The sequence below is a fragment of the Paramisgurnus dabryanus genome, chromosome 3, assembly GCF_030506205.2.
Source record: "Paramisgurnus dabryanus chromosome 3, PD_genome_1.1, whole genome shotgun sequence".
Taxonomy (NCBI): Eukaryota; Metazoa; Chordata; class Actinopteri; order Cypriniformes; family Cobitidae; genus Paramisgurnus; species Paramisgurnus dabryanus.
This window is the reverse complement of record NC_133339.1, coordinates 30,906,951-30,922,325: the sequence shown is the minus strand read 5'-3', so window position 1 is coordinate 30,922,325 and position 15,375 is coordinate 30,906,951. Positions and strand designations below refer to the sequence as shown.

Here is a 15,375-nt window from a genome sequence, read left to right as displayed (position 1 = left end):
TAACCATGTCTGCATTTGAGATCGTAGAAACCACAAACAACAAATGTTACACTGCCCAATGATCACATATAAGTTATGGTTTGAATAGTCAGTAGGAAATTTGTCAACAGGCTGTGGAAGTAAACTGAAGTAAACCTACAATCTTTGCATTCATTTTAGGCCAAGAAAAAATATCAGTTGGAGACGATAACTCATCATAGATTTTGGGATTAGTAACTTTGCATAATGTAAACTAAAGCTGCACGATTCTGTGTAAAATGAGAATTGTGATTCTTTTGCGTAAAATAAAGATCACGATTCTCTCATGATTCTCAATAACTTTTTTTATTTAAAAGACTTACAACCCCTGAGCATAAGGTTAACATTATTTTTTACAGGTGCAAAGAATTCTGCTTCTGAAAGTTTCAGATAAGTGTAGATACTTTTTAAACTCAGTAAATGTTAATTGTAGAGTAATTATCTATTCATTTTATGGTATAGATAATTACTCTATTCATTTTAACTTTATGGTAATGAGCTATGATGCGGTTCGGCAGCAACCAATTGGAAGGCAGAAATGTTCGGTGGCAATCGGAAGGCGGAAACCTCCCCTTGAGAGGATTCCAGATAATGCATTTGAGTGTCAGAGCATCCACTACACTTTGTCTATAGCCATTGTTGGCAGGGCAGCCAGAGCATTTTTCTCGCCGGAAGCGTAAACGTCCATCGGGTGAATAATCTACATGCCCGCTTAATCTTCACGCCCACTAGAACACTCGGCCAAATACAGGAAAACGCCATGTAAGTAGATAAGTAGATTCCGGATCATGATAACCCTTGTGAAAAAAAAGTGTGCTTAAGTGTACTTTTATAAAGTGTACTTATTACATAAATAATACACTTTAAGTATATACACTTAAGTGTGAATTAAATGCAATCTTTTCGGCGCACTGAATGCACATTAAGTGTAATTAATTTCACATATATCATATATTAAGTTGAAATAAAATGTAATAAGTTGCCATTAAGAGTGATTTTTTGGAACAACTTAATTGGTACTTTATTACAACTTTATACCTACTTTCATAATTGCTTCTAGTGTTTTTAAAATATACTTAAAGTGCACTACACAATATAAAGACATGAAATTAATGTGATTTAAAATGCAATTTAATGTCTGTTAACAATACTCTTAAGTGTGAATTAAATGCAATCTTTTCGGCGCACTAAATGCACATTAAGTGTAATTAATTTCACATATATCATATATTAAGTTGAAATAAAATGTAATAAGTTGCCATTAAGAGTGATTTTTTGGAACAACTTAATTGGTACTTTATTACAACTTTATACCTACTTTCATAATTGCTTCTAGTGTTTTTAAAATATACTTAAAGTGCACTACACAATATAAAGACATGAAATTAATGTGATTTAAAATGCAATTTAATGTCTGTTAACAATACTCTTAAGTGTGAATTAAATGCAATCTTTTCGGCGCACTAAATGCACATTAAGTGTAATTAATTTCACATATATCATATATTAAGTTGAAATAAAATGTAATAAGTTGCCATTAAGAGTGATTTTTTTGGAACAACTTAATTGGTACTTTATTACAACTTTATATCTACTTTCATAATTGCTTCTAGTGTTTTTAGAATATACTTAAAGTGCACTGTTCAATCTACTGTCAAGCAATTAATGTGAAATTAAAAATAAGTTAATGTATATTAACAGTACATTTAATTACTCATTAAATGTTATGTTTCAAATACAAGTTTGCCAAATAAATTCAAATATATAAAATTAAATCAGTTGAACTGTGATTTCAGTGCAGTGAAGTGATTTCAATGCATCTTTCTACAGTATGTACTTTAACTACTTCTATTGTATGTGAAATATATTTATGTACTTCTCAAAATACTGAAAAACAAATCTAGTTAATTAAATATGTATTCATTTCAGTTTAATGCATTGCAAACAAACAAAAACCACAATGCTTACACTGACAATAAAACAGTTTGGTAGTCAAATTATGAATCAGATTTTTTGTTTTGCAAAAGTACATTTAATAAATTAATTATGAGTTGTATATGTCCAAACAAAAAAAAAACTCATTTTAATATTGTTAAATTGGAATCAAACAAACAACTATCAATATTGAATAATTACATCCCTTAGAAAAAAATAAACTCAAAGTTATAATTTTTTTACATTTTAACAGACAACTAAAAAAGAACTGCATGAACTTTAAATTAACAAGTCTTTGGTAGGTCACATCAGTCTAATGATCATTTATTAAATGTGTTTAGAAATATTGCCATGAAAGTGTACTTTCTTTATGTAGCGGGTATTAACTCACTTACTTATGGACCAGGCATAATAATAAGATCAGAAGGGTGCACGGTACGAAGGAGGTGGTAGCAGTGATAGTGAGCAACAAGCAGAGACAGAAGGTAAGTTGATTAATAAATTATTTTACTTTGAGTATTGAGAAACCTTTCTTTTTCTTTCCTTAATCACAAAAATAGTAACAACAATGAAAATACAATTAACTATATATACTATGGGTGCACCCTCTAAATTACTTCTCATTTACAGAAATCACAGTCACAATCAATGTACAAAGATGGTACAAATTATATATGTAACACACTGAAATCAGTATTCAAGTTCAAAGTTCTTATCAATTGGAGTATTGATCAGTCTTAAATTATCAGAATTGTGCTTCTGAAATGTTTCAGTTCAATAAAGTAAACAAACAAAATAAGGAAACAGTTTCTGAAATGTATCCTCTTACTTGTCTGAAGAAAAATATTTAAAATAGAAAATTGTCCTTTCCTCTAGATTCGTGATCCAATCAAGTCGAAATGGGAAGCTCGCCATCAATTAGGAAAATCCAGCTCAAGGAATGTTCATACGAAAGGAAAAAAACCTGGCCTAATCACAGACCAGAATATGCATTCAATATTGTGTATCAATAATGATTAACAATTCTACATAATAAAGGAAACAAATAAAATACATACATAAGTGCCATCATCATAATAAATGACAATTTAGACAAATACCTGTCCATTCACGTGTTTCCTTCTCTTTTTGTCTTTCACAGGCACGTGCAACCAAAATGGCGTCAGCGAACAGCAGTGAACACAACGCACCATGTGGTTTTACATAATCCACTGCAATGAACAATCCAACCCATATAACATCACAATATAACACTATTTTGTCTCGTATGGATTAAACAAATAAAATGATATGACATTTAAAGTGTTGACATTCGTTTTTATGGCTAATATCATTGGTAATTATAACAAACTCACCAGGTACAAAATGAAAGCTCAAAAAGTGCTCAATCCACACAATCACGCTGTATCATTGAATATATGCAAGTTAAATTCTGATTTCTTCAGTTTATATGAACTTAGGAGTCATATTTAATCAAATTAAACACTCTCGCGTCAGATCGAGTGTCTCTGTCGCTCTGCATCTCTCCTCTGAACTGAGACGCGATCCAAAAGCAAAAAAGGGGCGGAGCTTACAATTAAACACTCTGATTGGTTTACTCATTTCAGATTTATAATTCAGATTGAATTATTCACATGTATTTCCTCATTTATAAAATAAATGTAGATGTATGAATAGTCTCTATTATATTTAAGCACACTTTTAAAATAATAATATTTAATTATTTAACCAGGGTTACATTTAAGTAAAACTAAATTAGACAAAGTGCATTTTTAAAAAGTGTAATTAGGTATGTTAAGAAATATTGTGATGAAAGTGTACTTACTATAAGTTAAGCTTAATTAGACAGTATTAAAAAGTGCATTTTTAAAAGTCCACTTAAGTGTGTTTATAAATATTATGTTGAAAGTGTACTTACTGTAATTTAAAATTAATTAGATATTATTACAAAGTGCATTTTTAAAAAGTGTCCTTAAGTGTGTTAGTGAAATATTATTATGAAAGTGTACTTACTAAAAGTTGAAATTAATTAGGTATTATTACAAAGTGCATTTTTAAAAGTGCACTGAAGTGTGTTTATAAATATTATAATGAAAGTGTACTTACTATAAGTTAAAATTAATTAGATATTATTACAAAGTGCATTTTTAAAAGTGCACTTAAGTGTGTTTATAAATATTATGATGAAAGTGTACTTTCTTTAAATTAAGCTTAATTAGACATTATTAAAAAGTACATTTTTAAAAGTGCACTTAAGTGTGTTTATAAATATTATGATGAAAGTGTACTTAATATAAGTTGAAATTAAATACATATTCTTACAAAGTGCAGTTGTAAAAAGTGCACTTAAGTGTGTTAATAAATAGTGTCATTAAAGTGTATTCCATTTAATTACGCTTAAGTGGTCTTTAATTTATATTATATTATATTATCAGCAAGTGCACTTCTCAAAAAGTATACTTTTATTATTTTAAGCACACAAAAAGTATGCTTTCAATACACTTAAGTACGCTAATTTTTCACAAGGGAAGATCCGGAATAAGATCCTCTTTTTGATACGAGACTGCATCTTTTATCCTAGAAAATATAATTATCTGAATCGTAGAAATGTTGGATTAAGATCGTGTTTTCGAGAATCGAGATCACGATCTTTTAACGATTAATCCCGCAGCTCTATCGTTAACATACATTTTGGAAAACCGTAAAACAATGAAACAGAAAATAGGGGCTCTTTAACACCTTTGGGTCCATTTGAAGCCTAAAGGGTTTTCTAGTTACTATGGGGGTGGATGGTGACTGCCTTAAACAATAAAAACAGCACAACACTTTTGAAAAAAAAAAACTGTTTGGGTTCTGAAGAACAAAGAAAGACATTAGGGCTTTAAAAGACACGAGGGTGAGTAAATAAATACAAAGTTTTGTGTTTTGGTGAACTATCCCTTTAAATGAGACATATGATGAAAATCTGACTTTTTCCATGTGCTAAAATTGGGTCCCCAGTGCTTCTATCAACCTAGAAAATGTGAAAAAGATCAACCCAGTAACTTAGTTTTGGTAAATTATTCTCTGCAAGCATGTGAAAAAATAGGTCATTGAAATTTGGCTCCTGTAGTGATGTCAGAAGGGGATAATACTATCCTACCATGACACTGCCATTAGCTTATTTGCATTTTAAAGGACACACCCAAAAACGGCACATTTTTGCTCACCCCTACAAAGTGGCAATTTTAACATGCTATAATCAATTATCTATATGGTATTTTGAACTAAAACTTCACATATATAATCCAAAGATTTATTTTAGATCTTAAAAAGTCTTGTGAAATCTCCTCTTTAAGTATTGCATATGCATGCAGCATCAGTCTTGAGACAAGCATTGTAGCATCCGTTTATCCCCAAAAGGGTGGACCCTGCCTCAGCACTGAGCTCACCTCAGTTATGAGTATCAGCCATGGAGTCTGTCATCATTTGTGATGTGCACTGACCCTTAACTAAACACACATGCTGCTGTATTGCTCAAATTCATCCTTGTCAACTGCAATGGATGATGTTTCTGAACAGCCTCTGGTGCGGTGGAGCATCACAGGCCGCAGGAGGATTGCACCAGTGTTTATTAGAACTACAAAAGTGTGAGAAGACGATAAATGATGCGTTTGGAGAGACATGACAGATTTACATACCTCTACAATAAACACCAGTGAGGATTTAAAGGCATCAACAGGAAAAATCTGAACCTTACAATAACAATTAAATTCACAATAACAGAGCCTCCAGCCCAAAACTGGCCTTCAGAACTCATTCCTTAACCCTCAAAGTCCCAATAATTGATACTGATGATGTTGTTTACCTCTTAAAAGAGCTTGCAGGAAGCACTGGTAATAAAAACCGTAATGCACATGCAAATAAAATCAATGTATTTTCATCTCGGCAAACTCTCAGATGTTTCATTAGGCTACTTTGAAAATAATTTTGAATAGATGACCTGATTTACTGAATGGGATCTATTGTGTGGAAGACATTAAAGAAAAACACCACAGTTTTTTTTTTTCAATATTTTACTATGTTCTTACCTCAACTTAGACTTATTAATACATACCTATCTTTTATCAATGTGTGCACTTAATCTTTGTACAGCGCGTCGTAAATGTGTTAGCATTTAGCCTAGCCCCATTTATTCATTAGCATCCAAACAGGAATGAATTTAGAAGCCACCAAACACTTCCATGTTTTCCCTATTTAAAGACTGTTACATGACTACACGAGTAGGTATGGTGGCACAAAATAAAACATGGTGATTTTTTAAGCAGATAAAAATGAGAACTATATTGTATGGTGGAAGAGCACTTAGTTTACAGCAGTTTGACCTCGGGTGCAGTAATATTGATGGAAGTTTGAGCGAGAGGGGGAGTAGTCAGGAGTGATGATGTTTCTGCGCGCCGAGGTCAGAGTGATGCTAACTAATAAGTGCTCTTCCGCCATACAATATAATTCTCATTTTTTATCTATTAAAAATCCCCACAATTTATTTTGTGCCACTCATGTAACAGTCTTTAAATAGAAAAAAAAAAATGGAAGCGTTTGGTGGCATCTAAATTCATTCCTGTTTGGATCCTAAGGAATGAATGGGGCTAAGCTAAATGCTAACACATTCACGACACAGAGGTCTTCACGGGTCCAAAAATCCTACCCGAACCGAAGAGACCCGTAAATGTACAAAGACTGAACCGACCCAGACCTGTCTGTTATTTTGAAAGCTGGAACTGGAAACGACCCCGACCCGTCTATTATTTACAAGCTGGACCCGAACCTGTCCGGGAAGACACAGACCTGACCGGCAAATATTCTTTAGTTTAATGTTATTAAGTCAATAAACAAGTAGCGAAAATTAAACTTTTTGTCTTACCCATAGAAGTTATCATTCTCCCTCGTATCCTTGTACCTGACTATGATGCACAATCCTCATTGCCAAGAAAGTTCCATCCATGTTATTCCTCTATTGACGATTGAAATGCTTAATGCTTATTCCAGCTTTAAAAGTCCACTTTAAAGTCGGTGATGAATAACACAGTTTTACATGTGTTGTTTATCGGGTCAACTTGCATAATAATTTATACTGTTTGCCCATTTGGATTATAATAACGATTGCTCGTTCAGTGTCATGGCTGCTTTGTTAGCTTTACTTTGCTATCATCTCTGTGCTCTTTGAGCAGAGTCTGCGATAAAACTTTAGATATAACAGCAAGACGGTCAATTTATAATATTATTATAAAAATGAGAGAAGTCAGTGCAAAACGCGCGGTATGGCGGAATAAGTCCCGCCTTCTAAATAAAAGAGCCAAATGTCAAACGTGAAGTCATTGCGTCTCACTGCAGAAGCTCCTGAGTGGTAGCCAGAGAAACATTACAAGAGCACATGTGCGTTAGCTGCCTGGTTGGAGCAACCAAATATAAACTTTTTAACGCAGTTTGAGTGTCATAGAAAAAATGTATGCGACAGTTCATCTAAGGGTATTACTCACTCTCGACTCGGGTATTACCCACAACGTGAAACAGACCCGGGACCCGAAGTAATAGATTGAGACCCGACCCGGACCCGGCTGATCACTTAAAATATAGACCCGGGTCCCGGGTCTTCAGGTCTTCCGTGAAGACCTCTAGTACAAAGATTAAGTGCACGCATTAAAAAATCATATATGTATTAATTTGTCTTAGTTGAGGTAAGAACAGTAAAATATTGAAAAACAGTGGTGTTTTCCTTTAAGAACCACTGACCCCTCAACGTTAAATGCTTTCAGTTTAACAGCATTTACAAATCCATTGCCTTATATAAAAAGTCCCTTATTCTCTGTGGGATGAGAATTGAGAAAAAACACTGCGTTGTAAAAAATACAAATAAGATAGTGTGCTAAATTTGGTTTAAAGCTGTTAACAATGTAAGTAGGCAGCATGTTGTGTGACTCTGGCATGATAAAAAACATAAATATTATCCTTTCAGAGGTTGGAGTATTTTGCTTTTATACACAATGTTTACTATATGCAGGTAAATAAACATATTTAATGCTTTTCCAACTTCTGCTTTTTTCAAAGCATAGAAATTTCTATACATTTACAATGTGTCGATGTTATTAACAACATTAATTACAAACAGTGCAGTAAAAGCATCACTTCACAACCCAGCTAACTCTGAATGACTAATGGTTATAATGTTATTGCGATAATGAAGCGTTTTTTGCTGCGCACAAGGTTATGATGAAAGGAATCATGATGATAAAAGAACGAGATCTGAAATAATACAGGTAAAATGCTTCCAAACATCCCCTGGGAAAACAACCCACAGATACCAAAGTAGCCAGGATGTCAAAGCCCCCACACAATTTAAATGTATTGGATCTCACAACCTCTTTGACTTCAAGGCCCCACCACTTTCCATAACAATATTCAAAGCCCCAATCACACTATTTAAATGATTGTTTTGTCCTTTTTCAAATAATACGTTAGGTGAGGCCACTGGTGGTCCCAAACGCTGGTGTAGATTGAGATGGCTGCAGATTAGATTGGTGATGGTGAGTGACAGGTTTAGACAGAGGAAGGAAAGTTCACATACAGGGATAAAAGGACTCTACATAAGCAGATCATGATATCAGCTTTTACCTCACAGCCTCTACAGCATGAGCAGATTCGTCGATAAACACGAGGAATACCAATTAAATGTGCCGGAAAGTTTATGGCTCCTCAGAGAAGGGAGGAGAGACAAAGCAGGCTTCGCTTGCATAGGATATTCCTTCTGAATAACTTATCTATTCATTCTGTACTGTGGGAAATATTTCTGGAACAAAAAAGTTTCATGCAAAGTTTTCTATATTTGATGAGTGTTTTATAATTCAGAAGCGCAGTCCTCTGAAGATTACCATTGATTGACAAACACGGGTGTGCGAAGTCAAGTAATTGCTATTCTCCTGCGGTATCATTTTGGGATTGCTGAACTAGACCCCTATAAAAACATCAGTAATTATCAGTTCCAGGGCTCCCCATAATTAGCATCCCAGATGTTTCATTGCCTGATCACAATAGCGTAAAGCATCCTTTCTCTCCATCTTTACCTCACGCGGTTCCCTAGAGCATAAAGCGAAGGCGGAAAATAGCTCAGTGCGTTGGATTCAGGTTGTCAAAGGACTGTTCAGCCGGATGAAGTCAGACCAGGTTAAATCATCTCAGCACAGCAGGTCTGTGATGATGACGCTATATTATTGAGATCGAGGGAGGAGAGACCATTGAAGGGGCAAGAGCCACTGAAATGGAACAGAGCGTCCATGAGCCAAAAAACTAGCACTATGGAGAATACTTTCATCCATCTGGGTTATAAAAGATATACCTATGTAACGAAGCTTACACGTTGTGTGCAAATCTAAATGTAGAGTTTTATTTTTTTTCTCTTTCTCCACAGGGCAGCACACTGCCCTCCGCCCCTCCCACGCTATATGTCTGTCACTGTACACAGGCGGCACGGAAGATCCCCGGAGCCCCATGTAATAACTCTCCTGGCTTCATTAGCTCCATGCAGCCTCGCATGCTTGTTTTCATTAAAACAGGAGATTGCTTTTTAAATTGTTTTACCTCTATAAGACAGGACAGCCAGACCACTTATCACAATTAAAGAAAAAAAGCGCGACTCTCACAGCGAGCGCAACCAAATCCAATAAATCCTTCCGTCACGCTTTTACCTAAACGTTTTCTAAGATCCGGTGAATGTAATAAATATCAGACGCTGTGTTTTTTTGTCATATTTCTTCTTCTTGGGAATGAGAGCGCTCTCTGTGGAAGAGAAAGTCTTTTCCCGCTCTTTTCTGCGCCTTTGGTGCCAGAGAGAGCAAATTGTTTGTCAGTTAATTAGGGATCGTCTTTAAAAGCGAGAACAAACAGCATGAGGGAGAACACTAATTGAGGAATTTTGAATCAATAGCGACTTTTCTTCGTTTGTTTCCTTGATGTGCGGGAAGTAAAGAGGGGCATTTCGAACAGTGGATCAAAGGCAGTGGATTGTTGGCCACCCCAACAATGTTTAAAGGCCCCCTACTCACAGTTTCCACCCAATAAAACATTTGACTACAGCTTGACATTCGTAGAAAGAGCTAAAAGAGCTTATTTAAATGCTTGTTTTGTTTTATTTTTAAAAGCAATAAGAGGCTCTGCTGTAGAATAAGCATGGGCGTAGAATATGCGTGGGACCCGGGAGACATGCCCCCCCCCCACTTTGAACAAAATATGATTCTGTCCACCGCACTTTTCAACTCGCCACCATTCCTGTCCATGTTTTTACTTGGATTTGAGTGAAGTAACATTAACCAATCACAAGTGAGAGTTATGAGGAAAAACATATGTGTGTGTGATTAAGCTTCAAAGTTCAAACGACAGGAACGGGAACACCACATCACTGTGTCGTCTCAAACGCAGTGCTGTGTGAGCACAAACGATCAGGTAACACTTTAGTATGGGGAACACTTATAAACTCCCAATTTACTGCTTATTAATAGCTAATAAGGTAGTTTTTGTAGCAGTTAGGTTTAGGTATTTGATCGGGTTAAGGGATGTACAATATGGTCATGCAGAACAAGGCATTAATATGTCCATAATAAGCACTAACAAACAGCCAATATGTAAGCTAATAAGAAACTAGTTAAAAGTGAGAATTGGTCCCTACTAAAGTGTTGCCAACGATCATTTCACATGCTTTCAGATACGGCTAATTAAAATATTTAAGCACAAAAGACAAAAAACTGATTTACTCAAACGCTGATTAGAAATTGAGTTTGTGTGCCCATCTGATGCATGTGCTTGGATTGCAGCATCTCAATGCTTCAGTATGTTAACGGAGTTCATGTTTTCTTTCACTTGAATGGACATATTTACTCAAACTATCTTAATAAGTCCAGATTTTTCTTGTAAACACACATTTTTTTTTTATAAGTTAATGTAAGCAGTAGGCTACATTGGATCTGTGCCTTTACTCTTATGCTGTCTGTTTCTATGTTAAGATGAAGAGCATTAATTTCGTTATAGTCACGTATTTTTTGATAATTTTTTCGTGATATTATCACGAATTTCCACGTTTTTTTGTGATCGTATAACGAATTCCTGTTTTCGTGTGATTATCACGTATTGGTTACTCAACTGTTTTGTCCTATTTTCTTACCATTGTCGCTTCAGTTTAGGGTTAGGTTTAAATAAAATGACATCCCTACCCAAACCCAACTCTAACCCTAACGCCAGGCGACATTTATACAAAATTGTATAAACCAATGTATAAAGTGACATTCTAATGCAAGCACCAAATCTAACCATAAACCGAAGCGACAATGGTTTAAAAATAGGAAAAAGCAGTTGAGTAACTAATACGTGATAATCACACAAAAACAGGAATTCGTTATACGATCAGGAAAAAACTTGGAAATTTGTGATAATATCACAAAAAAAGAATAAAACAAATATGTGACTATATCACGAAACCTTGTGAGACTGGGTAGGATATATGAACAAAGGTAATTTAAGGTTCTATGTGGAAGTTAAGTTTACCACACAATACAATTGACCCTTCGCTAAGCCCCGCCCCCCCTTAGTTACTGTTGCTACGCCTGTCAAGCTTTTGAGCCTGGCAGGTCTATTACAGTACCGGTGTCAGACATTCACAAGGAGATAATTAGTCATTTTTGTCGAACAGGTGAAATTTCTGAGAAAGCAAGACAAAAGGAACTGCAGTGTGCATTCGAGGGATATTTCGACAACATAATATGCAACTGATTAGAGAATAATTATATTGAAGCTAAAGCCTATAACGTTAGGTCTCAGCGCAAGCAGCAGCTGCTTCATATGCTGACCATATAAATGGAAACACACAAATTGAGCTTTGTTCATGCACAGCAGGGTAAGTGAAATTTGTGAAAATAATCGAATAATTATAAATCAAACAGTGAAAAAAGACAAGACATTAACCTGACCACTTTCCAATAATAACATTCTCCCACTTAGAACTAACTTAACCCCGGGAGAGTCGCAATTGGATTGGAGTACTTAGGGGTAGGCCGTCTACTAACAAAAAGCAAAAATATTTTTTAAAGTATTCTTGTCTTCTTTTACGTTTAAATATATGCATTATGAACAAAGAAGCGTCATTATTTGCAAGCAATGATGTGCTGAGCTAACATTAGCGTGCTCTTACATTGGAGCAAACGTATGTGTTTTTATTAATCCTGTCGATATTTAGTTGTGAATTCCACACTGTTGGTCCACATCCGACATTTCTCCACTTGGGTTTTAAGTTTCGGTTAGGGAAAAAATTCATCACCCCGTCCAAACTCACCAGGTAGCCGGATTTACACATTTTTATATTTACAACACTTCAGTATGTTTTCCTCACTCGAAAGCTTGTCAGACTCCCGCACCTAGTTACGATTGCTAACCCACGATTGGCCTGTTGCGGTTTTTGGGCGTGGTTTAGCGAAGGGTCAATTGTTTTAACATGGGGGTCTACGGGAATTGACTCCCTTTTGGAGCCAGCCTCTAGCGACCCATCAATAAATTGCAGTTTAAGTCATTTTCGTATTGGCTACATTAGAAAGATCGAAAGGTTGCCCCTTGGTTTCAATGCAACTTTCATAATGTAAAATCACTAGCCTTCCTTCCGCTGAAAAAAATTGTCCCTGACAGACTTCAAAAAGCAAAAGAATGTTTGACATTATGTTTATGTTGCTAATGTTGGTTGCTGCACAGTTATACACAGAATTGTTGAGTGCAGCGCTAATAGCTGTGTTTATTGAAAATTAAACACAGCTACTGACTAATAAGAATTAAGGACCAGAACTAACCAATTTGTAAATAAATTTAAGTCGCCTTGAAAATGTGTTGAGGGCCCACGTGGTTCCCATCCCCCTGGTTAAAAAACACAGTTGTAAACAATGTGGGAAAAAGGGAGTCGAGCCATTGCTGGAATATAATGTATGTTAAACCCACGCCATGCACCCTACATGGCATTAATTACATCCCATAGAGAAAGAGGGTAAAAGGGGCGCGTCTGTTGGTCTGTAAATCTCACTGCAGGAGCCTGCAAGGGTGTCATTAGAGGATGGATAGGGGGCCATTGCACAGCGCTTTAATGCAAAGCCCGCACACAGTGCTCTCTGAAGCTAAAATGATACGTTGGGTGGATAGTGGTTTTGCGACTACATTATGTTCAACAAGAGAGGCCGGGCTGGATGAAGGTAATTACATTAGCAACAGGGATTGATGTGGCAAGGTAAGAACGTGGCCAACCTGGCATGAATGTATCGGGAGGGTGATATTAGCATCTGTTTCGGATGTACTAAGCTGATGGCATTAGTAAGTGGGGGAGGATGTATGGGAATCTCTCAAATTGTATGCTGATAAATGACTTGCGGGATGTACTCATTAAGAATCTTATTATTGCATAGCAAGCTTTACTTTGCTGACTGTCCTCGCCCATATGTTTCCTTTTATTTTTAAGGCCAGCTTCACTCTTCGGATGGCAGCTTCTTTGTCACAGGGGATGATTTTAATTGGATTTTTTAAACCTCCGTAGGACAAAAAAGAGAATGAGAGAGATCAGAACACAGCAGTCTTAGACAATGCCTTTGAGGCACATAATGAGCTGTTGTCAAAGGCAAATAATTTCATTAGTTGTCACAATGAAAGCTACACCGAAAATGCTCACTCAGCACCATGCCTCGGAGAACGTACCAAGATGGCATTTTGAGACTTTAGCATTGTGAAACCCTTCATATTCTCACGCGCACACACATGCAGATGCCGATAATCGGAGATACAGCATCACCATGCGATTGTGACAGGAAGAGGAGGATTTCTGGGTAATCTCCTTGGTGGAGAATCTTTGGATCTGGAGAACTGGACCTGTATGAAGGAAATCATGAAAGATCACATCATGTGGAAGTCAGCTCTGATCAGGGGAACAATTTGCGTCCGTAGATTGCCCGGTGACTCCAGTCGAATCATCTCATTTCGCAAACATGACTTGCTTCGCCTGATATAATGGTACAGTTCTTTGGCAGATAACCTCGTGTGCTTAGGAAAATGCTCACCGGAATTGCAGGCTTCCAGAAATCTGCAAATATGTTTGTAGGAGTCATCCACATCCACAAGTACAGATAACATATAAATACAATGTGTAGATCAATGTGCTTTAAATCTTTTTAATATTTAAACTAAATGTCAGTTAAAGGACAAGTTCGGTATTTTAGACTTAAAGCCCTGTTTTCAGATTGTTTATGGTCAAATAGAATGGTTTTGACTGAAATTTCGACATTTTCGGCTGCCCTGAGAATTTTCGCGTGTTTGTGTTTCAGCTCAGACCTCTACAATGGGTTTATAGGTGCACTGGAACAATCCTTCCTAAAATGCATTAAACTTTCTTTTACAAAGACGTGAAACTCACCGAGTGGTCAGGGGTGTTCACTGGTATGCTCACACAAAAATCGCTCCAAAAGACGCATTCCAACAGGTTTTATCGTAGTTTTTACCAACTCCATTGACATGTATTAGATGTGCTGTGAGGTACAGTATTACTCCGCGCCGGGAACTTTGTTTCTATTCTTGCAATTGGCAAAGGCGGATTAGCGCCACCACCTGGGCCGGAGTGTTTATTATTCAAGCTCTAAACGGAAGAATGTACGGGTGTGAGGCGTTTGGGGAAATAGGTCCACAAGTTAACAACGAATGCTAAAACAGCTGTTGGAAAGCATCTTTTGCAGCGATTTTTGTGTGAGCATATCAGTGAACACCCCTGACCACTCGGTGAGTTTCACGTCTTTGTAAACGAAAGTTTAATGCATTTTAGGAAGGATTGTTCCAGTGCACCTATAAACCCATTGTAGAGGTCTGAGCTGAAACACAAACACGCGAAAATTCTCAGGGCAGCCGAAAATGTCGAAATTTCAGTCAAAACCATTCTATTTGACCATAAACAATCTGAAAACAGGGCTTTAAGTCTAAAATACCGAACTTGTCCTTTAAGTGACAATATAAACAAATCATTAACAAAAACAAAAAGTGAAAAAAAATAAACTAATAACAACAAAGAAACAAATTTTAGCTAAAGTGCAAATCATCTATTATTTATGAACCTGCTGGAGGAATTTTATTAAAGGTGACATTTCACAAGACTTTTTTAAGATGTCAAATAAATCTTTGGCGTCCCCAGAGTACATATGTGAAGTTTTGGCTCAAAATACCATGTAGATAATTCACTATTAAAATGTTAAAATCGGCACTTTGTAGGTGTCAGCAAAAATTTGCAGTTTTTGGGTTTGCCGTGGTTGGATAGTGCAAATTACCAAAACACCCTGGCAAAGACCGAATCATCTTGAATCTTTCCATAAATTTTAACATCAAAAGAGA

General features: G+C 36.1%; 1 long non-coding RNA gene across 1 annotated transcript; it reads right to left on the bottom strand.

The window, feature by feature from the left end:
• Positions 1-819: 819 nt before the first annotated feature.
• Positions 820-3,799, bottom strand: LOC135768437 (uncharacterized). The gene is made up of 3 exons (XR_010542176.2): positions 3,309-3,799; positions 3,054-3,164; positions 820-2,922 (listed from the first exon to the last, which is right to left on the bottom strand). It is a non-coding gene; the product is annotated as an uncharacterized lncRNA (long non-coding RNA).
• Between the last annotated feature and the right edge of the window lie 11,576 nt (positions 3,800-15,375).